Consider the following 27,290-nt stretch of genomic DNA (forward strand, 5'->3'; position numbering starts at 1 on the left):
TCCAGCTTCAAAGATAGGAGCTGCAGGCTCAATAGTAGGACTAGAATCAGCATTGAGAGGAGAACTAGAGTTTCTGTGTGTGTATTGGTCATTAATTGGGTATATTGGTCACAAAATTAGGATGGTTGCAGTTTGTGTGTGGCAGTAGTGTTAATTTAAGAGACACACACACACATAGACAACTTTGGAGGTGGATTTTCGTAGTGAAGCACTAAACAGGAGCTGCTTATACAGGTGGTGTGGGAGGACAAAAAAGCATATTTTACCAGTGAAGGAAGAATGAACAGTTCAGTTTTACAAGAGGGAGATTCAGATTAGAGGGAGATACAGTTTTGGGATTTTAAATTCTGTGAAACCGGCTGAAGTATGCTCTGACATACCGTGAACTCATTGCTATTCTGATGCAGCGACATGTTCTTGTCAATGGCAAAGTTAGGATTGACAAGACTTACCCTGCTGGTTTCATGGGTATGTTTGCAGCTTCTCAATTTTTAGAATAACTATCTATTTCATGTTATGCAACCAAAATATGTTACATTATCAGGGGGAAATAATATGCTAAAGTTCTTATTGTTTATTGAGCTTGACCAATTCTGAATCTGATACATTTAGCAAACTCTCTTGAAGTCTATGTAGCTGGATATTGTAATATATATATATATATATATATATATATATATATATATATATATATATATATCCAGAGGTTTGAATGGAAAGTTAGGTGTTAACAAATTCTCAGCTATTCATGTTCTAAGAATGTAGTCTTGTCCTTAGAATTACAAACATTGTAAATTTTAAACCTTATTTCTAACATTCTCCACTGGCTTGTGAATAGACTATGGTAAAATGTGAGCTTGAATTGACCTAACCAAATTAGTTGCAGAATCAGTTCCTGTCTGAACTCTGGTAAAATGTGTACCTTTGCTGAGTTTAGTTATCTTATATAAAGGCTAACAAATGTGTTGATGCTAATGAACCTTTAAAATGTCAATTTCAGGACTTTTATAGTTTTTTATTTTATTTCATTTTCGAGTTACAATTTTTCCTACTTAATGGTTATGGTTTAGCATATATTCTTTGTATGTTGTGTAAATGGCAGTTCAAGCTCTGTAAGGTTAGGTCAGTGCAGTTTGGCCAGAAAGGTATCCCATACCTAAACACCTATGATGGTCGCACCATCCGTTACCCGGATTGAGGCTTCCAAAGAACTGATAGATATTGAGACCCAGAGAAAATAGGAAGCAAATGAATTTTCATTCAAATTGGAAAGCACGAGGAGAAATTTGAAGGAGGCCATTGAAGAGATTGATGAGTCAAAGGAGCTTGAAATGAAATTGGTTGTGACAATATCAGATGTTGATTTCTTGCAGAATGAGTTAAAGTCAGTTAAGGAAATGGATAAAAGGGTTCAAGGAGATGGGAGTACAAAGCAATTGGAAGGAAGATTCAAAAAAGGGGAGGAATTAGAAGACTCTATAGTGTTACAAAATATAACAAAAGAATCGGAGGCAACTAGGAAAGAATTAGCTTTGGTTAGAGAAGAAGGTTTCCAGTTTATGGCCTCTTTGGATGTCATAAGAAATGAGTTGAAGCATGTCACTACTGAGACAAATAGGTTGAAGAAGAAGGAAGGGAAAGTAGACTCAACAATTCAAAATCTCAATTTCAAGATTTTGAGGGCAAAGTCTAAATTAGAAGTTGTGTATGCTGCTAAGGAAAAGGCCAGATCCATAGTCGTGAGTCTATCTCATACTCTTGAAAAGCTGAAGACAGAAACAGAAGAAGCAAAAAAGGAAAATGAGGATGTAAGCCAAGAAGTTGCAGCCACCAAGGAAGAAATTCAAAAAGTTGAGTTAGATATAGACATGACCGAGGAAAGATTGCAAGGCGTCATGCAAAAGCTAGAAGTAGCCAAAGCATCTGAAGCTCTAACCTTAGAGAAGCTGAAAACTCTTACTGAGAGTACCATGAGAGAAAGAGCTTTAACAGCACAGCATAGTTCCATGATCACTATCTCAAAATTTGAGTATGAGTATTTAACAAATCATGCAGCCTCAGCAGAAGAAATTCCTGATAAAAAAGTAGCAGCAGCTGAGGCATGGATTGAAGCTCTCAAGGCCAGCGAGAAGGAAATACTGATGGAAACAAAAATAGCTCAAAGAGAACTCAAAGAATCAAAATTGGAGCAAGAGCTGGAGGTTTACACCAAAGAGAAGATGCTTTCAAGAAGAGTTAGTAGTAGTGAGGAGCTTGACAATTGGCCAAGAAAACGCGAGAAGAGTTCATCCAAGAACTTCCAGAGAGCCATGTCTAGAAAGAGCATCAAACTTAATGGCACTATAACTCCTGCAAGGGGAGCAAAGTTTCAGAAGATTGCTTCACCTGCAGCTCGGCATATCAGTCCTTTTACTATTAAGAAGAGAAAGAAGGTAATACCAAATTTGACAAAGCTTTTTAGGGCAAGAAAAACAATAGGGATAGATAGTGAATTCAAAATACAAAAAGTGATAATTGTGGCTTTTTATCATTGCTAAAATTTAGAAGCAAGGAAAAGTGTGTGTGAGGCAACATATCTATTAGTGATTGCCATGCAATTCCCATCACAGAACCCAAGTTCTCACTATGTCCCTTTTTCCCTTCCTTTTCATAATATCATTCCCACATGGCTCAAGTGTTTTTTTTTTATCATTGTTCCATTCATAACAACGATAAAGGATTTTACTACTAATTACTAAAACAATTTTTTATTTTAGAATTGTAAAAATAACTGATAATTGATTATTGATGCACCTGTGGTGCTATTTAGAATGCAAGCCACTAATAAATTTTATCAGAAAATAATTCTAACACAATAAATTCCCATTAGAGCAAGATTTTTTTTCTTCTTCAACGAAAAGGAAGGATAGAATAGAGAATCCAAAATATCTGTGATCGAGGCCGTACCCGAATCAAATAAACATGAAAATGCAGTAACTAGGAAGTGATCCTAGGTCGTTTCCCAACGAGCAGTGACAAGCCAAATGTTCATAATATACTTGCAGTAACAGTAACAGTAACGATGGGGGGGGGTTGTTTGCTTTTGTAAATTAAACAGCGAATATATGTGAATTAGAAAATATCAGAATTAAAACACGTTGCTTCCCCTTGATTCACAAGCAAGTCTCTTATCCTAGGTTACGAGAGTTTATCCTTTATCAGTTTAACCACTTAATCCAACCCTAAATTAAATTACTAAGCGAAATTCAACATAAGGCATTCATTATGTGATTAAGCATCACATACACCAATTACTCATAAACGATCATTAAGCATGAACGTAAATTAAGCGCAGAGACAATTAATCAAGCACTAAGCATGCATGAATTAAAAGCAACAAATTCAAAGTAATTAGTGAAGAGGAAAAACTAAACAGAATTTAACAGTAATAATAGAACCTCAAAGAGAACTGTGCTTGATCCTCAAGGGAAAACAACGCTGCGGACTTAGCCTTCCATTAATCAAATAGAGAATGAAATTTTATTGATAAAACTAAAAGTCTGAACTGGAATTGAAAAAAATGAAAATAAAAGAGAAAGAGAAGAGAGACTAAAACTAAAAACGAAAAATAGAAGAGAGAGAGGAGAGAGAGAGAGAGTCTCCCCCGAGGGAAAGAGGGGGCCCCCTAAACTAGAACCTTGGTGCTGTTATATAGTTTTTTCAGCCCCAAAGCTTACAAATATGTTTTAAATCCAAGCCCATAAGTAAAATAAAATCAAATCTAGATAAGATAAGATAAGATAAGATCTAGATGAAATAATATCTAGATGAGATCAAATCTAAATAATATCTAGATAAGATAAGATCTAATTTTATAGAATAAATTAGTCTGCCCTCTTCAAGTCCAAGCCCAATTCTAGATTCAAGCCCAATGCTAGATTCAAGCCCAATGCTTCATTAATTCCTGAAATTAGATTAAAAACATCAAATTAGCTGAATGGGCCCAAATAATAAAACTGCCTAATTAATTGACAATTAAGACCAATCAATAATTAAAATGGTGCAAAAAGGGTTTAGAAAATAGAAGAAAATGATGGCACATCAATCTGATAGCAACACCCAGGAAGAGACAGACACAGTACCTCAGGTCCATGAAGGTAGGCCCAAGAGAGGCACCACATGTCCTGTCCACTTGAAGAACTATGTGTAAATTGTTGCAAGTTCACTAAATGTATTCAAACTTGATCTTCCAAGTTCATTACAAGCAGAGTCATTGGGTTCTTAGTCTAATTAAGATATTACCATACAGCTTAGGGGTCAAGACATGTCTTAAATCTGGACAGAATAGTCTGTCGTGTGTATGCATTGCATGCTAGAAATATTATATCGATTAATGATATGACCAAAATAAAGTTTATAAGTAAACGGCAATTTTTAAATTTTGAGTTACCTTTTGGGGTTGAACTAGACCCAAATCCAAATATCTAAGGACTAACACTGCAAGATTGCATTGCAAGGGATGGTTTTAATTTTAAGCTTCCAATTACAAGGATTTGTGTTACATGATCATCTCACGTGTATATTCTTATTTCATTTTCGACTTCTTTTGCCTCTTGTCTCCTTTTCATCTCCAGATGTCTATGACAAGTGTCCAACTTTAATTGATTTCACGAAGACGCAAAATGGATCGCATCATCCCAAGAGACTTCTGTGCGAATAGTCTTTGGCACTTGGCTGTTATGCATGACAAACTGTCGTTCCAGCCATAGATTGGTCTTATGACAGCAAATCCTTAACTACATATGATTGTGATGTAAATTGACTCATTACCCAGAAACACAAATCAATTAAGTTCATATTTAATTGCCAAGAGAAAAGTTAATGATTTTAAGTTTTAATTTGATAATTTATTTATTTTAATTTAATTTTCTAACTTAGACTTATATATCTCAATTGTCTTGCCATTGAAATACTATTAAATTTCATCATTTATTTGATAGAATCGATCTCATAATTTTTTTTGAATAATCCCACTAAATATTTACTTGCTTTACCTTTTATTATCTTTTTCCTTTTCTTCCTATTAGTAAAAACTAAAAACAAAGTTGTCTAAAAGAAAGAGGATGAAAGGTATGGTGCATAAAACCCCAAACTCAAATATCTTTTCCCCCTTTCCATCATTATTGAAATTGAAACTGTTCTAAACTAGAGTTAAGGTTCAATTTGTATTATAGAACACCTGAGTCCAAAAAAGGCATAACCAACTCATGTAGCAAAGTATTGACCAAGGTCAACACCCACTCGGGTGTACGACTCCTATAATATTAGTATATTTGGATGCAAGTAAATTGAAAGACACGCAACCATGAATTGAATCCAGATACACACTACATAGGTGAACAATGAATTATCCTTCAAAAAGAAACTACAGAATATAAAATATACACTACATACTTTGTGAATTGCTTATCGATATCCTTTAGTAGGGGATTTCTTCATTTTCACTAGAACACTCACAGTTCGGACGAATATATGAACAAGGTTCGGAGATTTTATGAGCTCTTTATCAAAATAGCATGATAATTAAGGCATAACTTCCCTATTATTCATACTAAACAATATCTTTTTAATTGTCAGCTTGTGTTTCAAGATAGCATGACATCACAATTGCAATTCTCACCAACAAAATCATCAACACAGCAAAGCATACAAAAATATCAAGGAAATGTATCTTCATCAGGTCGTACCTCGATCAAGTCGTACCTCAGTATATGCAAGATTACGTCTAGCAAGTCCAGCAAAGCGACTGATGACGTAGCAAACAAACCTCGTACCTCAATCAGCTGACCACTAAAATCCAATCAAATGTATCTTCTAGCTATAGAGTTCCTGGAAAACAAAAGATTAGAAGGATCTTAGATTACTAATTCTATGATACAAGTATTTGCAAGACATAGAATTTGCATGACAAGCCACCAACCCCATACAAATTATTATTGGTAGGTAGGTATCCTACAAATAAAAAGCCCCACATGTCCTATAACGGATTATCACGGAAGGAAGGCTTAGCTGAGGCTTCATCTTGGTTCAAGGTATCCTACAAATAATTTCTTATCATGGATTATCAGCCACATTTAATCAGATTAGTTCTTTGAGACAGTATTACGATAGTGAGGATAAGAAAGGCATTTGATAACAACATTTCAAACAGGGCAAGACAACCTCACAGGATTGAAAAGCAAATTAAATTGTTTCATTTAGACGGAGACACTGCTGAGATACTAGAGTTAACAGTTCATAAGCAAATTAATTTTAAAATATGAGATGGAGCAATCACACAAACACTTATAAGTTAAATAATTCAGGTTTACTAATTCAATTTCAGCAATTACTTTTCATTTGTCCTGCTGAAGAGTTGAAAGATCCTTGGTTTGTTTTGCAGGCCAAAGTAAAGCCACAACATTCGGAGAAGAGCAACAACAAATCTCATATGAATTTGATACCAAGTTGGATGCAGTTCCTGTAGTAAACCCTACAACTCCAGCCACAACAAATTTATTTCCTACACTAAACCCAACAACAATTTCTCAAGCACCTGGCTCAACAGGACAAACCACACCCACAACCCCATACATGAACCATACAAACCCTTACACAAACCCCACAACACCAAAAACAAGCCCTACAAACCCATATTTGTCTTCCTTTCATTTGCCTCTTTCAAAAAGGTCATATAGGCTTTTACCTTCTAGGTCTTTCAGAAGTGAAAAATCCAACAAAAACAAAGCACAATGACCAACAAATCAAGTGAGACAGTGACTCCTCAAAGCTCAAAACACAGAACAATAAAAGGAAAAGTAGAACATTGTTACATTTGCCATGGTGCTATACGCATTACAACACACACCTACCTACCTACCCATTAGGCATTCAAAGGACACAAATCAATCTGAATTACTCACTGAAAATGACACCTTGCGAGCACGAGTGAACACCCCAAACGGAATGCAAAGTCAGCACCCTAAATAGCCCACGACAATGATGACAAACCAACTCCTTCGAGCTACCACGACTTCCACAAACCAACTCCTTGCAATACACACAAACAAACATCCTTGCAGTGAGCACAAGTTCCCCAAACAAACAAACAAAGAAGAAGAAGACAATAGAGGCTAAGGTCGCGAAGAAGAAAAACAAATTGTACCTAGGTAACATGGATAAGCCGTACAAACAAGCTGAAGAACATATACTCACGGTCGCAAAGAAGAAGCGAAGAAGAAGCGAAGATGGAGCAAAAGAGAAGAACAAAGCGCGAGGAAAAGTGTAGGGCTCGGGTTCTGAAATTTTAAAATATATAAGTCCAACATCGATTTTCAATAAAAAAAAAAACCGATGTTAACTCAACGATGTTAATGTTAACATCGGTTTTCTGAGAAAAACCGATGCTAACATATCATACGTTAACATCGGTTTATTAAAAACCGATGTTAATCAAAAGACGTTAACATCGGTTTTCCAAAAAACCGATGTTACCGTATCATATGTTAACATCGGTTTTTGGAAAACCGATGTTAACTACTCCAATTAACATCGGTTTTTTAAAAAACCGATGTTAACATATTTTAATTAACATCGGTTTTCGGAAAAACCGATGTTAATGAATATATATTATTTACATTTATGCCACCGCGTTTAGATTAACATCGATTTTGTCCAAAACTGATGTTAATCTGCCGATGTTAAAACTGCTTTTTGTAGTAGTGTTTTCTGCAGAAATAAAGTTGAAGTTTATCATTTCATTATAAGCTTGTTTTGTTTGCAATATTTATGTTGTGTTGGAATAGATCTCTATAAAGAATAAAGTTTGGACCTGTTGGAAATAGGCATGACTAAGATCACATTGCATGTAATTTTCATGTTGCTTATCCATATTGACCTATGTCATTAAGTGTATTGATGTGATAGTCATTGGGGTCTAGTTACATTTGTTGTAGTGACAAAAGCCGCAATGATTTCATTATTGATATATGAGATGGACTAGGTTGTTAAGGTGAAAGTCTAAAGGTAAATAGCATACAAATGCGCACTTCAGGATTTTTGATATAATTGTTACAATATGTAGTCCAAGTAGGAGATTGTTGGAATTTTCTATTCTAATAATTAATGTGGGCTAATATTATAAGACAATTATATTAGTTATTTATCATTAGTGGGTTTTATTTTATGTGATCAAATTAAGTGAGCTCGTTAGACAACTAAATCAGAGGATATGGACTTAAATGAGCAAATGTCAATGTTGGCCCATTAGGGGATAATGGGAACCCTATTAGATTAATAAGCTATAAGAAGGCTATTGTTCCCAATATACTGAGTCGTCACATATAGTTTCATTTCTCCCCATCTGAAGAGTTACGAAAGTCTTATTAAGGAATAAAGAGGTTCCGGTTGAGAAAGAATCATGAAGTCACCGATTACCTACGAATTCAGATTCCGTTGTGTTTGTTTGATAAATCATTATGGATCCAGGTATTCCTAAAACTCTTCTTGATAATCTAACATAATATGTTCTTGGTGATTATTGACATTTTATAAGGATCCCCTAAAATTCCAACAATTCACCGTTACAATTATACTATGTAGGTATCTATGATAACTATTATTGTTATTAATATTCATTTTCTCTCTTCTATATTTGTTTATTATCATCGTCAAGCATATAGGACGAAGATGGAGATGATGTTAGGAAACAAGAATAATGAATAACATACAATCTCGTGGTACTCCATTGTCATGATTATCTTAACCATCATTTATACATTTTTTTTCAAAAAATAATTATATATAAACATAAGATTAAATACTTTTTAAATTTTTTAATTTTTGGGTTTAATTTTGTTTTCTAAATTTTAAAAAAATAATTTAATTTTTTTCATGTTTTTATTAAATCATTTATCATATGACATTGCCAAGTTGATGCTCCAAATTAGTCTTGCAATTGTTCTTCAATATATTCATCATGAATGCATTTCAATATGTTGGTAGTTTTAGATTTTTACTTCATAGTTTAGTCTTTTGTAAATAATATACTAATAACATATCTAACAAGAATAACTTCAATAAAATTAAATATGTATTTTATTGTTTATAAAATTTTAATATATGAATAATGATTTATATCATCGTAGCTAGATAGACAGTATTATTTTATAAGATATATTATATATTTCAATCATATTAGTTTTGGTTCTAATTAAATAGGTGCTTCGCCATTACAATTATACTATGTAAGTATCTATTGTAACTATTATTATCTAATTTTATTACAAGAAAACAATAAATTGTTCATTTTACAAAATGGACAACCTAAAAAATTGACACGTCCAATTGGAGACCATTTTTGTCAATCGACTCTTTTTTTGACAGCTTTTTGAATTTCAAAATCCTTTCTCCCATGCACCATCTTGACAAATGGATATTGTTGAACAGATATGCATAATTTTGTCTTCATTTTGAATTTTAAAAATATTCTCCACTCATCTAACACAAACAACATTGTCGCACCAGCATCGCCACACCGCATCATCTTCGACTAGAACCATCTTCTCCACCCTTCATCCACCATGACCAAACTCTAACCACCACCAAACAACATTGTTGCACCACCACTGTCGCGCCACACTAACAGGTATTTCAATGTGACAGATCAAGTTTGAAATATTTGTCTTATGTTGCTTCTTTCTTCTCATTAGATATGGAATTTTTATTTGATATATGTTCCAAATTTGTGTTGATGTTTTTTAGTCTTGCTTTTGCTTCTTATATCATAAAAACAAATCCTACTTAAAATTGTTGAAATTTGTTTTGCTTATGAGGTGTTTAACAAAATGCCTCACCCAAATTCCATTATGATTTCTAGCAAGACTTAGGTTACAAAAAGCAACAATGACCATTAATTGACAGACCAAAAAAATTGCAAGCTCCTATACACCATCTCAGCATATGGATATTGTTGAACACCATTGATGAAATGTTGAAGAAATGTTGAAATTTGTTTTGCTTATGAGGTGTTTGATAAAATGCCTCACCCAAATTCCATTATGATTTCTAGCAAAATCAAGTTATGATGGTTTTAGTGTGAAATTTCCTTTTTATGAAGGATGCAACAAATGTTGCTATTGTCACTAATTATGAGTTTCTATTTATGTGGGTTAGGTGTTAAGGAATCAAGGTTTGAGCAATTGGATGAAAATCAAGTGAAAGCTATCAATACTTCAAATGGGAAGAATTTGCCTAAATGTCCAACTTTAATATTTGAATTCACAGGTGTTGCTTTTGGTAAAACAATACATCTCTTTGAAAGTCTTGGGTAAGTTCCTTATCAAGTCTTGGGATAGTTTATATATACATATAACATTGGGTGGCTTATGAAAAAAATTTCTTTTCTAGATATGCTATGAGGTAGGTACGCATCATTGTAATTGAAGTTCAATTTTGTAACATATGTAGGCTCTAGCTGAAGGTCCTTTAATTCAACCGTGAAAATTTATTGTGATGATGGGATTTAAGTGAGTTTTATGTTTCACATGATACACTTGTATCATCATATGAGTTTTGAAAAGTTTCTACCTTTTTTTTCTTTGTGTGGCAGCACTTTGTGTTTGTATTTTGTTCTTCAAAAATCTTCCATACATGCTCTTCATTTATTTTGTTCAGCATATATTTATGCATGTGTGTCTCTTTGGTATAAAGATTATGGTTTATTCATGGAAATGTTGGTATCAATTTGAAGTCCAATGATGACAGCTTAAGAGTTCTCTACTTTTGGTAAGTCTTCCCATTTCTCTTTTCAACTATTTGGTAGTACAAAATAAATTTATATATAAAGATGGATATCCTGTTTTCTATATACATAGTTCATTCCTCTTCTTTCCCTTATTCCTCTTTTTTCATCTATTTTTTTCTTTTAATGTTTCATTCATATGATTTTATTAGTTTTTGTTGTTCCATTGATTTTGGTGTGGCTTTATTGATGGGTTATGGAGAAATAGATAAATATTTATTTGATTTTATTTTGTACTACTTTGTGGGTTGAAAGCTACGTGTTTGGTTAAATCCCCAAATGTACTTTAAGATTTTCTTTGGCTATGCAGAAAAGATTTATACTCATTTGTTCTTTTTAATGTTTTATTTATATAATGTTATATGAGTCTTTGTACATTTTGTTTGAATGATATTGTGTTTTTTTATTCGTTTTGGACTGATTTATGACTTCATTGTTCTCCTTATACCATATTGTAAATCCTTTAATTATTTTTTAAAGCTCAAGGCTGGGAGGTAATCATTAATTAGTAGGTTTGAAAGCTTTATGTTTTTGTTTAAGTTTTAATTTGCCATGTATTTTGACTCTTTTCCTATTGTCCTATTGAGCAAACTGATAATATTGAGGAAATAACTTTGAAGATTTCTCACTTGCCAAAAGCTTCAGAAAAACATAAAAGGATTATTGTTATCACCCAAGGTGTAGATTCTATTTGTGTTGTTGAGTATGAGAAAATGAAATTGTATCCTATGATACTATTACCTAAAGACAAATTAGTTGATACCAATGGAGCAGATAGCAACCTATTGCTTTTAGTATTTAAATGTTAAAGTTATATGGGTAATTAAGTTTATGGGCAATTGGTGTGCTCATAAAATGCTTTGAATAGTAAATCATAGTCATGCAACCAATACATAGATATTGCATCTTGATGATAGTGGCAATCTAGATTTTTATTTTGTCTATTCTAAATGTTTGTGGAAACTTAAAAAATTGATAATGTTATGTACTTACAGTTTTTGTTTTTGCAGGTGTTACTGCTATGAATTACTATTATTATTATTATCATTGAGAAGGATTTTAATAGACACACTCAAACTACATGTAAGTCTTTCACTAACAAAATGATTGAACATGCTCTATAACGATTAAATATCAAGTTTACTCATATACAATATCATGGGTAAAGTGTAACTTTTTTTTGCTATTTTTTTTCTTCGGTGAGGGATCTGTTATTACTAGGTACAACGACTTGAGCTACTTCTTTAGCTTTTGGTAGGAATCCATATAGAGCTATAACTCAAGTAAAGAATATTATCATCTAATTCAAACACATAAAATTATTTGCTCTCCCCGTCAAAGATTTCTTTTCTATAAATATATATTGTCTACTACAATTTATAATAACAATTTAATTATATTTAAAATTAATTTTAAATGGCCTAAGATTATAATTTTATGACATTCAATTTAATTATATTCAAAATTAATTTTAGATTTAAAATTAGACAAAAATTATGTATTTTATTGTTTATAAAATTTTAAAACATGAGTAACCATAAATATCATCCAAACTAAATAGACAATATTAATTTATGAAATATATTACATATCTCAATCTTATTAGTTTTCATTCTCATTTATTAAGTTTTACACACTTACAGTTATGTCTATTGAGTTAAAGTTTAACACCAAATATTACAAATGTTTTGATTGGTGTTTTTCACCATTAAGTCATCCAACTCTTACCATTTTTCAGTGCACTTTTGATTATGTATTATAACATTGTAAAAAATAAAATATAATAATAATTATACTTAAATTACATATATGCATTTAAATTATTGTTATTCTTATATCCATTAAAACTTTAATACACCCCAATTAAGTTCTACTTTACTTTATATTATTAATTTATCTCAAATTCTCATTTTTCAAACATTCAAAAAACAAAATTAACTTTTTAATCTAAACACAATTTCAATACCAAAACAAAAAATATAATGGAGCAAAGCGAAGCGTACCTAAGCACGGGTATCTAACTAATTTATTAACTAAAAAAATTCATATGGTAGGTCCTGCATCAATGAGATTTTCACAACGAGTATTTGTATACAAATTATGAATGATGAATTGAAAACAAATAACCACAATTTGCCTACCAAACGGCTCGCATTTACTGTGTTTCTGTTGAGATTCATGTTGAAGCAAACAACTTGTTCATCCCTAGGATAGCAAGAATGGTTTCTTGGAAAACTTTTTGGTTGAGAATGCCCTTTAAAAATGGTGATCTGAAAGGTAGATGCTCCCACATAACATAGTGCAACGCGTTGGTTGCCATGAATTCCATAGAAGTTCCTCCACTCCAACCAACCATCTGTTACAAGTGATCTCATCAAATCTCCATTGTAACTAATCGTATGCCTATTATTGTTTTCGTCTATCCAGGTTTGCTCTAGTTCACCAACAATCTTCCGAATAAATGACTTGTTAACCTCACCAAACGCCTACAAAGTAAAACCCCACAAAAACTGATTGATATCAAGAAATGATTGTCGAACTACAATTAAAACTAATGAAGCAATACAACCATGGATTACCTAATCTTGAACATGAACAGTCATGATGATGGCTTTCCCTTCTCTATTGAAGATACTGTGCTCATTATCCATGGTGAAAAGTAGTAGTAACATGTAAAAAGAATGTAACAGGGCAATTTATACACGAAATGTGTTTAGTGATGTGTTAGACTTTAAAGCTGCAATGAAAAGACTTTGGGAAACCAAAGGGTGCTTGGAGATGGGAAAATACTTTTTGAAAGTTATGTGCCCATAAATTAACCTATTGGAAACCAAAAGACCTTTCACTGAACCATCTCTTCCGAAGGGTTACTAATGACCCATCTTGTCCCAGTTACCTAGCTAGGCACCTCAAGATGACCTTTCAAAATTAAAAAAATAGGCTCAAAACAGTATGTTGAATAATACTCAAAATCAGACTCAAATATACTTGATTATTATGTTATGTTCATGTCTCATCTCAAAAAATACACGGACATAATTTATATCAACATTATATTATATTTATATTTATATTTGCCATGTCAATTTGTATCACCAATGCATTCATGGTGCCACAGGAACTACACCAAGAAAAGAATACAAAAATTTAAAATTAACTTCATTCAATCTCCTTGGTTGAAAAAAATCAAAACAATCCTGACCATCAAGTTGAGCTGCGTTTTGTTTTTGACTTTCATCTAAAATAAAACATATGAAAATTGAAATACTATTTCAACAACATTTCCCAAAAAGAATTCAGATTTATAAGGCTATGTTTTTCACATTAACAACTTCTATTCCTAAAGATTTAGTGAATAGACACACGGTAGAGAACACCAAACCAAAAAATTCTTCAATTTAAAATTCTATAAGAATTTAAAATACTTTAATTGAAATTCTTTTATTTTTTAAATTTTATGTTTGGATAAAAAAAAATTAAATTTGTGAGGGTGAAAGAAAATAAATGCAAATAGAAGAGAAGATATGGTTGGTGTGCTTAAAGAGAAGAATATTGATGTGGCATGGGGAGTCGCATGGAAATAGGATATGACAGCATACACCACCATACCTGATCACATTCAGTCAACGACGCAAGGCATGACCCGAGCCATTTGCGTCGACGAGCACCTCCACCGGGTGATAGGCAGCAATAGCTGCTCCCCTGACTGACAGGTGCTGTTCTACATGTCCCCTACGCCTGCACCCGATCGACGCTCCGTGAGTTTAGACGGTGTTTCTTGAAGAAGAGAATCATCGACGTGAGGGAAGAGTCGCGAGTTCAAGAATGGGATTTCAAGAACTTTAAGGTGAAAAGAGGATGAAGGTTATAAAGAAAATACATGAATGTTTTGGAAGGTTCTTCTATCAAGAAGAGAATTTCAATTGCTCACCTTTTAGAAGGAAATTAAAATTCTATATTTGTAGTTGTTTAAAATTCTATTTTAAAATTACAAAAATTTAAATTCTTCATAGAAAAACATTCAAACAATGAATTTTAGATTAAAAAAATTTAAATTCTCTGATAAATAACTTTCCTCAGTTAAAATTTTCTATCCAAGCATACTTTAAGTTGAATATAAAGAAAGTAAATCACTCACATTAAGTTGAATATAAAGAAAGTAAATCACTCACATCATGTTGTGTCCGTAGGTTAAGTTGAGAATATGATACTTCACCGGAGTTCCAGCTTTATAATACTATATATATTACTATTGTGCCAGAAATGTGAACCTGGTTATACACGAAATAAACAACCAAAAAAGATTCAATTAGAAGAGCATCAAACACGAGCTAAAATCAAGCAAATTCAGCAATTGTACAATCATATCTATAATCTATAATAAATTATAAACTTTTAAAATAAATTGAGGTTTTGAATACATGATAAAAAGGTAAAATAAAAATAGGAAGCTAGTGAAGTCGCCAAATATATATTCTCTGTTTTCTATCCCCAAATCTACAACGGGAAAATTTTCAAATTAGCAAACCTTCCAAAAAGAAAAAGGCAGAAATCAGAAGAAAAAAAACATTAAATGTTATTAAAAAAAAATACAATATCCACTAGACACTAACACGAGTTTCACAAAACAAAAACTCATCTTGAAGCTGTCCTCATGCGCATCCATGCTATTGCTAGGTCAATTGGTTTCGAAGTTGGGAAGGCGCCTCTGAGTTGCCACTGAACGAAAGGGTCACTACTAGAAAATACACTTTCAACATCGGTTATTTAGAACATTCTACATCGGTTCTAAAACCGATGTTGAAAGTGACGATGTTGAATGTATGAATGTTAACATTGGTTTTGGAGAATCGATGTTAACATACATATGAAAACATCGGTTCTCTAAATACCCGATGTTAAACACAATGAACAACAGCAAAAAAAGTGTAGGCATGATGAACGTTGACATCGGTTTTCCAGTAAAACCAATGTTAATATGTTAGTTTAACATTGGTTTTCTAGAATAACCGATGTTAATGTATGCCCTTAACATCCGTTTTTCTAGAAAACCGATGTCAACGTTGATGATGCTTACACTTATTTGGTGTAGTTCTTTGTGTATAACATCGGTTAATTATAAATAACCGATGTTACTATTCAAATATTCACATCGGTTATTTATAATTAACCGATGTTAATGTACAATAGTTGACATCGGTTATCCACAGATAACTGATGTTAAAATACAAATGCTGACATCGGTTATACACAAAAAACTGATGTTAATATACAAACGTTAACATCGGTTTTCTATTATAACCGATGTTGGTTATGATATTAACATCGGTTTTTGTTAATAACCGATGTTGTTTTCAAATATTTTTTTTTATATATACTTTCTGTTTTTACAGTAAACCCAAAATTGTACCTGTCAAATGCAATTTCAGGAGGCCCAATTCACAGCAAATAAACATTTTATTCTGCTTTCAAGCAGTTTTAATGATAATAAACATCAAATAATTGATTTATATATTATAAAGAACAATCAACAAATGAATTCAATGTTCGTGTTACATAGAAAATGTAAAAAATGTAAAAAATGTTAAAAAATGTCCCTAAATCCTAGGCCTGATCTCTAACTCGGAGATAAAACTGTGCCCACTGAATCCGCAATGCTTTTAATCTCTCGGGCTCCAATGGTCTAGGGTCGTTAAAATACTGCATGATTAAATAAATCATATTAAGTTAATAATGTAATACAAAATATAAATAAATCGATTTTCTTTGAAATAAACTTACCGCTTCCCAATTATTTCTAAAACTTCCTAAAATGATGGTGGACATCCAGTGCATGACATAGTAGCCGCACTCAGTAGTTCCTTTTTGTCTATTACACTCAATACATAATGAAATTTGGATATTAATTAAACAACTAGTGTACAGACACATAAAGAAATATATATAAGTGGAAGTTTTATGTAAATGACGTACCTTGACGACAATCCACCTAGCAGGAGCCTTTGATTTAGGCTTTGGAGCATCATCAAGACCCTTGATAGCACTGTTCCATATGAGTAACAATTAAAAACTGGTGTTGTACGTTGAGGTATTACAATGCAAATGTATTGAAAAGAACACTAACCTATTAATAATCCCCTTAAGGTAGTTGTCTGGCCTGTTATGCAATGAACAAAACCAGACAACTAAGTGTTCCTTGGGCAGGATGACCACCATCTGCCAATGTCCGCTGCAGTGGAACCTAAAATGGGTTAGTACATTAGTAAACATTAATTAAATTTTGTTATTTTGTGACTTACCCATTTAGGTAGGCTCCAAGATACACATCGCGTTGTGAACTCTGCATCCAACTCTTTATGTAACTTTCAGATTCAAACTGCGATTGCCCAGACCTCTGAATGGACTGAGGCTCGAGGAATCCATAGATATCAGAATTCCCCGCTTGCATACATGTTTCAGTGAGATGCCTGTTTATGATAAGTCAAAGTTAAATATTTATGAATTGAAAGCCATAACTTAGGTAAATAAAAGCCTTTTATATAAAGACTTACAAAATCCACAACTGTAACACTGATATGATGAGACATTGACCACCGTGCGCGATTTCGGAGAGGTCTTCGTGCTTTATGTACAGGGGGAAATCTGGATTAACGACCCCGAACACAGTGGCATCCCATCTAACCTGATAAGGCCTCAAGAAAAGCTCTGGGATGGTCAATGCCATCAGATAAAGCGGATTATCGACCTCCGGATCGGGCTTCGGAGGTGGTTTTGGCTGAGACACAGCTACCTGTTCATGAAACAAAGTTAAATAGCCTAATTTGAAAAGAAGAAACATATAGTAAGGACAATAAGTACCTGCTGTGATAAAGACTTGACCAGATGTGTCGGCCAAGCAAGGAAGGTGTGAAGTGCCTGCCCCACTAAGGAAACCTCATCAGTGGGTACAGGAACTGGAGCATCTGCATCTCTAACCTCCTCCACACTCACCTTTACTTGGCCAAGCAACAAAGGAGTGTTATGAAAAATAGTGGATCCCTCATAAACTCTCCCGATGGCAACCAGGCGGGCAGGATATGCTTCTATGTACAAGCCGCACCTGTCAGAGTCACCGGTCTCAGGATCGTTTCCTGAGGGATCAACACAACTCCCCTTTGTGCTCACTCGAGGACCGGAGGGACCAGGACCAACCAGAGGCTCAGGACGCATTGCAAGTCCCTGAGATTGCATCTGCGACTGAAGGTGGCTGAAGGATGCCATGACCTGCCTCGTCACTTTCTCTGTGATGGACTCCTCTAGCTAGTCCCTGATCTGTTGAGTCAGCTGGTGTAATTCGTCAGGAGGCAGGGAGGAAGCGCTGCGGGATGTCCGTGGAGCCGATCCAAAGTATTGCTTGATGGTGAGACCGGCTCCAATACCACGGACACGTCCAGGGTGCTCTGGACGTCCAATAGCAGAGGCCAGAACATCCTGACGTCCATGGGGGACGAACGATCCCTGTGTGGCCTGCTCCTCAAACGAATCCTGCACAGAAAACACACAGTGGTACATGGCATTCTCAAAATATTCAAACATAATTGTAATGGTTAGTTGAACATGACTTACAATCTTCTCAGCGATTTCCTTTGCGGCCTCAGTCGTCATCTCCCCTGTCTTCTTCGTGCGGGCTATCTTCCACTTCACGTGGCGTCTGACCGGGGATGAAGGGTCGATGATGCCATCAACGCTTCTTGACTGTGCAGCTTCCTGCATCTTCTTCTTGGTCTTCTCAGCTAGGAGCTTCTGCTCCAAATAATCATAACCCCCACGAGACAAAACGTGGGGGGCAGTATTCTGCTTCTAGATGGCTTGTGCCTTCATGCGCACATCTTGAAAAAATTAAACAATAATGTTTGAAATGGGTAGAATGAAGTATAACAACATCATGTTTAATATGAAAAACAACTTAAATGGCAAAGGAACATACCTCCCAAGAAGGGTCTCTGCGAGTCTGGCAAAACTGGGCCCACTTTTCCTTGTTGATGCCGTATTTGTCACAGACAGTGTCCTCGACACCGTCCTGATCGGCTTCAAGGGCCCATTTCCTCGTGAGGTCTGATTTAAACTGCCTCCATCTCTCCCCCACAGTCTATAGTAACTTCTTTTTCGTCCTACTGTCAGAAGCCTTTGGGATATCAAATTCCGCCTGACAACATGAAACAAAGTTTATTTGTTACAATAATGAAATTTTTTGGCTATTAATTACACACAATCAAATAAGAAAAGAGAAATACCTGAATATCCTCCCAAATCAGGTCCTTCTGAGCAGTAGGGACCTCCTTCCAGTTCTCGTAGGTGATGTCCACCTTATCACATGCCACAACCCCCAAATATGTTCTTAATTTCTTCTTGTGGGGACCGTCGGCCTTCCCTGTAGCAGGATCAACATGCACCACTAGTCTCTCAACACCAGGTGGTCTAGTGGACAACGATCGTAGGCATGAGGCTTTGCGTGTCCGCTTCACGGCAGACGTCAAAGCCGATGCGTTCGAAGTAGGAGGAGGAGGAGGAGGAGTGGAGGCAGGTGGAGAACCCATGATCTTTTATACAATAACATACAAAATTGGATTAATGAAAAGAGGATTAGTGATAAGTTTTTTTTGGAAGGCAAAAGTATAACATTATTAAACAAAACCCCACCACATAAGGAGACAAGACAAATTAACCAAAGGACTCTGAAAGATAGGTAGTTGTGCTTTTTAATTGTGATTTCATCCATGTTTTCTTTGATATTGATTTTCTTAGGACTTCATCCATGTTTTGACAGCATTTGATTTTCTTTTTTGCAGAAAAGAAAGAGGGGAACGAGCAACAATTTGAAGGTTTTACATTCAGGAACTAAAGAATTCAAAATAGCTAGTAATAAGAGGGATTTGTTTTTGGGATTTTTTGAGCACCAAGAGCGGCTACGCAAGAAGCTTGCACTTGAGGAGGGAAGGATATTTGCAGCTAATGAACAACTTTCTTAACTATTTGTCCTTCAGATTTTACTGTTTTTTTTTCTTATATGTAAATATAAATAATATAAGGTTATGCCATAGGGACATGGTCATTTTTACCCCTAACAATCTTAGAAGTAAATATAGACCATGTTTTTACACCATACCCTTATACCATTTATATTTACATATTAGCAAAAAGAAACAGTAAAATCTTAAGGACAAATAGTTAAGAAACTTGTTCATTAGCTGCAAACATCCTTCCTTCCTCAAGTGCAAACTTCTTGCGTAGCCGCTCTTGGTGCTCAGAAAATCCCAAAAACAAATCCCTCTTATTACTAGCTATTTTGAATTCTTTAGTTCCTGAATATACAACCTTCAAATTGTTGCTCGTTCCCCTCTTTGAGAATGAGGAGGATCTTCATAGGACTTCATCCAGCTGATGTTTGTCGGCAGTTTCATCATCCACCACCCTTTTCTTATGTGCCTTCTCACGTTCATTGTTGTTAAACCCATATTTATGCCTTCTTCCCTTCATGCCTTGTTTGATCACAACTTTAGCTGAATCTCCCATCTTCAGCATAGTTGAATCTCCTGTCTTATTGTCCAATGCCACATTTTGATGGCCTGTATCTCTTTTGTTCGTATGTTCTACTGCTTCAGCTTCACAATGCATAGAGCAATCAGAATTTTTCAGTCATCACCAAAGGCTTCTGCATCAGCGTTGACACTCTCCACCCTCTTTGGTTTATGCTTCTGTGTTTTCTTCCATGCTTCCTTCTTATAATTCTCATATTTATTGGAGGTCCCACTAGAAGGATCAGCACCAATCCGTGCCTGTTCCTCCTCTACCAGCTCAATATCTTTCGTTTCACCTTTGCTTTTGAAAACTACACTGTAATTTACAAAACAAAAGTTGAAAGGAAAGATATTGACCTGATAGACGAGGAAGAAGCACAGATTGGTGGTGATCGTTCTAGTGCAACCTCGAATAAAGCTGAGATTTATAACGAGGAGGCACGGAAGAAAACACAGAAGCATAAACCAAAGAGGGTGGAGAGTGTCAATGCTGATGCAGAAGCCTTTGGTGATCACTCGGAAATTCTGATTGCTTTATGCATTCTGAAGCTGAAGCACTAGAACATACGAAGAAAAGAGATACAGGCCATCAAAGTGTGGCATTGGACAATGAGATAGGAGTTTCAACTATGCTGAAGATGGGAGATTCAACTAAAGTTGTGATAAAACAAGACATGAAGGGAAGAGAGCATAAATATGGGTTTAACAACAATGAACGTGAGAAGCCAGAGAAGAAAAGGGTGGTGGATGATGAAACTGGCGACAAACATGAGCTGGATGAAGTCCTAAGGAGGCAAATTGAAACAAAAAACCGATGCCTCAATAAGAGAAAAATGTAGTTGTCACTTACTAGGTTTGGTGACCTCTGTCTCTGCAGAAAATTACATTAGCCAATGTTAATCAACTATCCTTCATCATGATCATTTCGATTTGCATGAACGTCATCAGCTTCTTCTTCTCCGACAACGTTACCAGTGATTTGAGCGGTCAACGGACTAACATAGGTGTCCATGTATGAATCATCATCTTCTACATTAACACCAACTGTTTTGCCCTGCAGAACCACGCACCACCTTTCATCACAAGGGTCTTGCACGAAAAATACTTGTCTAGCTTGTTTTGCCATGATGAAAGGGTCATTGTGGTAACCAAGTTTCTTTAGGTCTACCAACGTAAATCCTATATCATCAGTGCGCACATCGGTGTTGCTGTCAACCCATTTACATTTGAAAACACATACCGTAAATTTCACATAGTTAAGCTCCCAAATTTCATCAATGAACCCAAAGTAAGGGATGGAAGCTACACAAGGATTGGCATCATTGACACTTGCAAAGTGTTGAGATTCAGCCCTTAGGGTGACCCCGCTGTTCTGCATTGTACTTTTGTCATCTTGTGCTTTTGTGTAAAATGAATACTTGTTTATGTCGTATCCTTGCCAGGTTATAACATTTCTTTTAGGCCCATCTGCTAGTTTTCTTAATGTTTATGAAGCATTCTCATCTGCAAAGATTGTATCTTTAAACCAATCACAGAAAGTTTTGTTATGCTTTTTCAACGCCCAATTCTTTGACATTTTCGAATTATTCTGTTTGACTAAAGCTTCATGCTTAACTATGTATGGCAAAACTTCATTACTGTTGTTCAAGACATACAAGTGAGCTTGTAACAAATCTTCTACACTTGGAGTGATCACCTGCAGTCCTCTTGAACCCTTACCACCCACTCTGTCATCATGCCGACACTCAGGAAGCCCAACAGCTTTAGCCTTCTCTAAGTATTCTGAACAAAATTCAATGGCTTCTTCTGCAATGTACCTCTCAACAATAGATGCTTCCGGACGATATAGATTCTTTGTATACCCTTTTAAGATCTTCATGTATCGCTCAACCGGGTACATCCACCGTAGATAAACAGGACCACAACATTTGATTTCTCTGACCAGATGCGCAATCAAGTGAATCATGATGTCAAAGAAAGCATGGGGAAAATACATCTCCAATTGGCAGAGTATAATTGTGGCCTCATTTTCCAACTCATCAAACATTACTGGATCAATCACTTTGCTACATATAGCATGGAAGAAAAATCACAGGCGAGTTATCGTGAACCTGACTTTGTTTGGCAAGATGTCTCGTATAGCCACGGCTAACAATTGTTGCATGAGCACATGACAATCGTGAGACTTTAACCCTACAAGCTTAAGCTCTTTCAATTGCACAAGGCTCTTAATATTTGAAGAGTATCCTTGTGGAACCTTCACCCGACGAAGACACTGACAAAAACTTATCTTCTCCTTCTTGGACAAAGTATGGCAGGCTGGGGGCAAGTAAATTTTCTTCCCATCAGACCTTGGATGCAACTGTGATCTTATACCCATATCAGCTAGATCTTGACGGGTATTCAAGCCATCCTTCGTCTTGCCTTGAATGTTAAGGAGCGTCCCAATCACACTGTCACAAACATTTTTCTCCACATGCATAACATCAATACAATGTCTAACGTCAAGATCACACCAGTACGGAAGATCAAAGAAAATGGACCTCTTCTTCCATATGCAACTCTGACTTTTATCCTTCTTTTGGGTCTTCCCAAATACAGTGTTTAGGTGTTGAACCCGCTGATATACCTGCTCACCAGTGAACGGTATCGGCGCAATATCATGCTCTTGACTTCCATTAAAAGCTTTTCTCAGTCGTCTGTAAGGATGATTGGGTGTTAGAAAGCGGCGATGCCTACTGTAGACTGTTTTTCTCCCATGTTTCAGTTGTGTGTAACTTGTATTTTCTTCACAGATGGGGCATGCATGATGACCCTTAACACTGTAACCGCTGAGATTCCCATATGCTGGGAAGTCATTAATGGTACAAAAAAGCATTGCACGCATTTCAAACGTCTCCTTGCGAAACGCATCAAATACTACAACCCCCTCGTCCCACAACTTTCTCAGATCTTCAACCAACGGACTTAGATAAACATCAATGTCATTTCCTGGCTATCTTGGGCCCGATATCATCATAGACAACATCATGTATTTTCGCTTCATGCACAACCAAGGAGGCAAATTGTAAATTACTAGCAGAACTGGCCATGAACTGTGTTGAGTGCTTAAGGTGCCATATGGATTCATTCCATCACTGGCTAGTCCAAGTCTAAGATTTCTTGGCTCATTCCCGAAATCCGGATACAAACCATCAATCTTCTTCCACTGGGAGCAATCAGCCGGATGACGGACCATTCCATCAGAAATCCTTCCATTTGCATGCCATGTAAGGTCTTTTGCGTCATCCTCGTTAGCAAACAGACGCTTAAACCTTGGAATGATTGGAAGATACCACAAAACCTTCGCTGGGGGTCCCTTGTTGGATTTTTCATCAGAATTGCTTTCCTCTTCATCCTTCACTTTGTACCGTGAAGTCCCACAGACAGGGCATTTGGACATTTGTTGGAATCCATGCTTGTAGAGTATGCAATCATTGGGGCAAGCATGAATCTTCTGATACTCCATACCCATGGGACACAATATCTTCTTCGCCTTATAGTAACTTTTAGGCAGCGTGTTGTCCTCTGGAAGCAGATTGTGCACTACCTCAAGCAGTGAGGTGAAACTTTTGTCACTCCACCCATACCTGGCCTTCACATTAACCAGACTTAACACCGCAAACAACAGGGTTAAGGATTTCTTGCACCCTGTATACAAAGGCTTCTTTGAATGACTCTGCAATCCTTCATACACAGGGGCGTGTGCTTGTTGAAAACACTCTTGTCCAAGGTCACGAATCAGGTCTTCCAAGTGATCTCCCATTTCTACATCAAACGGTTCAGATTGGGACCCAGTATGCATGTCAGTCACTTCACCATGCCATATCCACGTCGTGTAATTCTTCTTCATCCCATCACACAATAGATGGTCCCGTATGTCGTCAAGTAGTTGTCGTCTTCCATTCAAACAGTTGATGCAAGGACAATAATATTTTCCTTCTTCATTCGGTCGACCTCTTTCTAAAGCAAATTGCAAAAACTGCTCGACGCCATCCTCATATTCTGGGCTCATGCGACTTTGATTGATCCAACTTCGATCCATCTAAGCAAATCCATGCATGCAAATCTCACTTTTTTATTTATAGGTGTGGCCCTATCCCATTTAGGAAGACTGTCTTTTATGTTAGCCTCAAACGTCATGGTTAGCATTATTTTGAACAATTTGAGTAAATTTTGGCAGCATTTCACATTGGTCTCCAAGTACACGACATGACATCGGTGAAACGAATTTCACGATAATCAAGTATGCACTCAGAGAACAACTTGAAATGCATTCAACCGAAATTTCATCAAATTAATCAAAATAATAATAACCTGACCGAATGAGTCTAACATAAAAATACAAGTCTCCCCAAACTGTCCAAACGGACAATTCAAGACTAAATACAATGACTAATGCAAACTATCCGCAAGAATCATTGCATTCAGTCTCAAATGGGAATCTACGGTTCACTCAGCATGAACAACAGTTATTTATATAGCAAATTACATTCAGCACGTATAACAACATTCATGACATACAAGAACATTCATGATGTACAAGAACATACAAGGACATCAACAGTTGTGTGTGTGTGTGTGTGTTTTGTGTTTGTCTCTTTATGTGTGTGTGTGTGTGTGTGTCTATCTATGTGTGTGAGTGTGTTTGTGTATGTGTGTGTCTGTGACTCAGTGTGTGTGTCTTTGTGTGTGTGTCTGTGGCTCAGTGTGTTTGTGTGTTTGTCTGTCTCTTTATGTGTGTGTGATTGTGTGTGTGTGTGTGTGTTTGTCTCTTTATCTGTGTGTGTGTGTGGGTGTGTGTGTTTGTGGTTGTCTCTTTATCTGTGTGTGTGTGTGTGTGTTTGTCTCTTTATGTGTGTGTGTGTCTGTCCATGTGTGTGAGTGTGTTTGTGTATGTGTGTGTTTATGACTCAGTGTGTGTGTCTTTGTGTGTGGGTCTCTGTGTGTGTCTGTGGCTCAGTGTGTTTGTGTCTTTGTCTATGTCTTTATGTGTGCGTGACTCTGTGTGTGTGTGAATGTGTATCTTTATGTGTGTGTGTGTGTTTGTGTTTGTGTCTGCGTGTGTTTGTCTCTATGTGTGTGTGTTTGTGTATCTGTGTGTGTCTCATTGCAGGGTAGCAAAGGATCATTAAATTGTAAACATCATGAGCCACATGATGAGGGAAGCAGTATCAAATCAATGCTTTACAAGCTTTTGGTCAATCTCAAAAGTGGTGTCTTCATGCTGCAAATTGATGGTTTCTGAGTGGAAAATCCTAATTTGGTTAAGCCTGAAATTTTGCAGCATTTGCAAAGCAGATTCAAATTAATTGAAGTTATGTACGAGCACTGTAGCTTTTACAAAAATAAGCACTGCAGCTTATTTAAGGCACAAATTCTGCAGCATCTGCAGTATGTGGGTGGAAAAAGGGTGGGAGTGGAAATTTAAATGGAGAAGACACTTGTTTGACAGAGAGCTTGAGATGGCAGATTGTTTCCGTAATGATGTTGTTGGTAGCAGCCTGAGCTTGAAACCCATTTTCTGGAAACTCAATCTAATTCATGTACTGTTTTGTACCTCTAGTACTCACAATATATATAAATATAATTTATCTTGGCTGATAAAAAAAATGTGGGTGGAAAAATAAGCACTGCAGAAGGTTTTATGTTTCCTTACAACAACTGCGGGAGGCCTCAAATGCTTTTGAATACCTTTTAAGACAGAAATCTAGAGAAAGATGGTTGAAACAAGGGGACTGCAACTCAGCATATTTCCATAAAGTCATAAATTTCAGAAGAAGTTATAATAGTCTACATGGAATTCTCATTGGTGGTGTATGGGTTCAGGACCCCATTGCAGTTAAGAATGAAGCTATGAGCTTTTTCCAAAATAGATTCATTGAAATGCACAATATCATACCTACCCTTGATGGAGTTAATTTCTCCTCAATTAATCAGAGGCAGAGAGAAATTCTGATTGCTCCTTTCTCAGACAAGGAAATCAAAGATGCAATGTGGAGCTGTGGTGGGGAGAGATGCCCTGGACCGGATGGTTTTAACTTCAATTTCATTAAAGAATTTTGGGAGGTGGTAAAATCTGACTTCAGAAGATTTGTAGATGAGTTTCATGTCCATGGTTGCTTCCCTAAAGGCAACAATGCTTCATTCTTGGCTCTAATTCCCAAAATTAATCACCCTCATACTTTTGATGACTATAGACCAATCTCCTTGATTGGCTGTATGTACAAGGTCATAGCCAAGTTACTAGCAAATAGACTGAGGCTAGTTATATCTGCTCTTATTGATGAGAGACAGACATCCTTCATCAAAGAAAGACACATTCTGCATGGAACCTTAATCCTCAATGAGGTGATAGAGGAAGCTTGCAGATGTAAGAAGCCAGTTATGGTATTCAAGGTGGACTTCGAAAAGGCTTACGATTCAGTCTCATGGTCCTTTCTTGACTATATGCTGCAAAGAATGGGATTTTGTCCAAAGTGGAGACAATGGATTTCAGCATGTCTCACAACAACAACCATATCAGTTTTAGTTAATGGCAGTCCCTCAAAGGAGTTTGTCCCTTCTAGGGGCTTGAGGCAAGGGGACCCTTTAGCCCCATTGTTATTTAACATAGTTGGAGAAGGCATCACAGGTTTGATGAGGGAAGCAGTGCAAAAAAATCTATATAGAAGCTACTTGGTTGGGAAGAATAAGGAGCCCACTAATATTTTGCAATATGCTGACGACACGGCTTTTGTGGGAGAGGCTCTTTGGGAGAATGTTCTAGTTTTGAAGGCTTTGCTGCGAGGTTTTGAATTGGCTTCTGGATTAAAGATCAACTATGCCAAAGGTTAGTTTGGGATTATTGGAGGGATGGTCAACTGGGCAAATGA

General features: G+C 35.9%; 1 pseudogene; it reads left to right on the forward strand.

The window, feature by feature from the left end:
• Positions 1–1,169: 1,169 nt before the first annotated feature.
• Positions 1,170–27,252, forward strand: LOC100797271 (protein PLASTID MOVEMENT IMPAIRED 2-like; annotated as a pseudogene).
• The last annotated feature ends 38 nt before the right edge of the window (positions 27,253–27,290 follow it).

This window comes from Glycine max, chromosome 12 (genome assembly GCF_000004515.6).
Source record: "Glycine max cultivar Williams 82 chromosome 12, Glycine_max_v4.0, whole genome shotgun sequence".
In the NCBI taxonomy this organism is placed as follows: domain Eukaryota; kingdom Viridiplantae; phylum Streptophyta; class Magnoliopsida; order Fabales; family Fabaceae; genus Glycine; species Glycine max.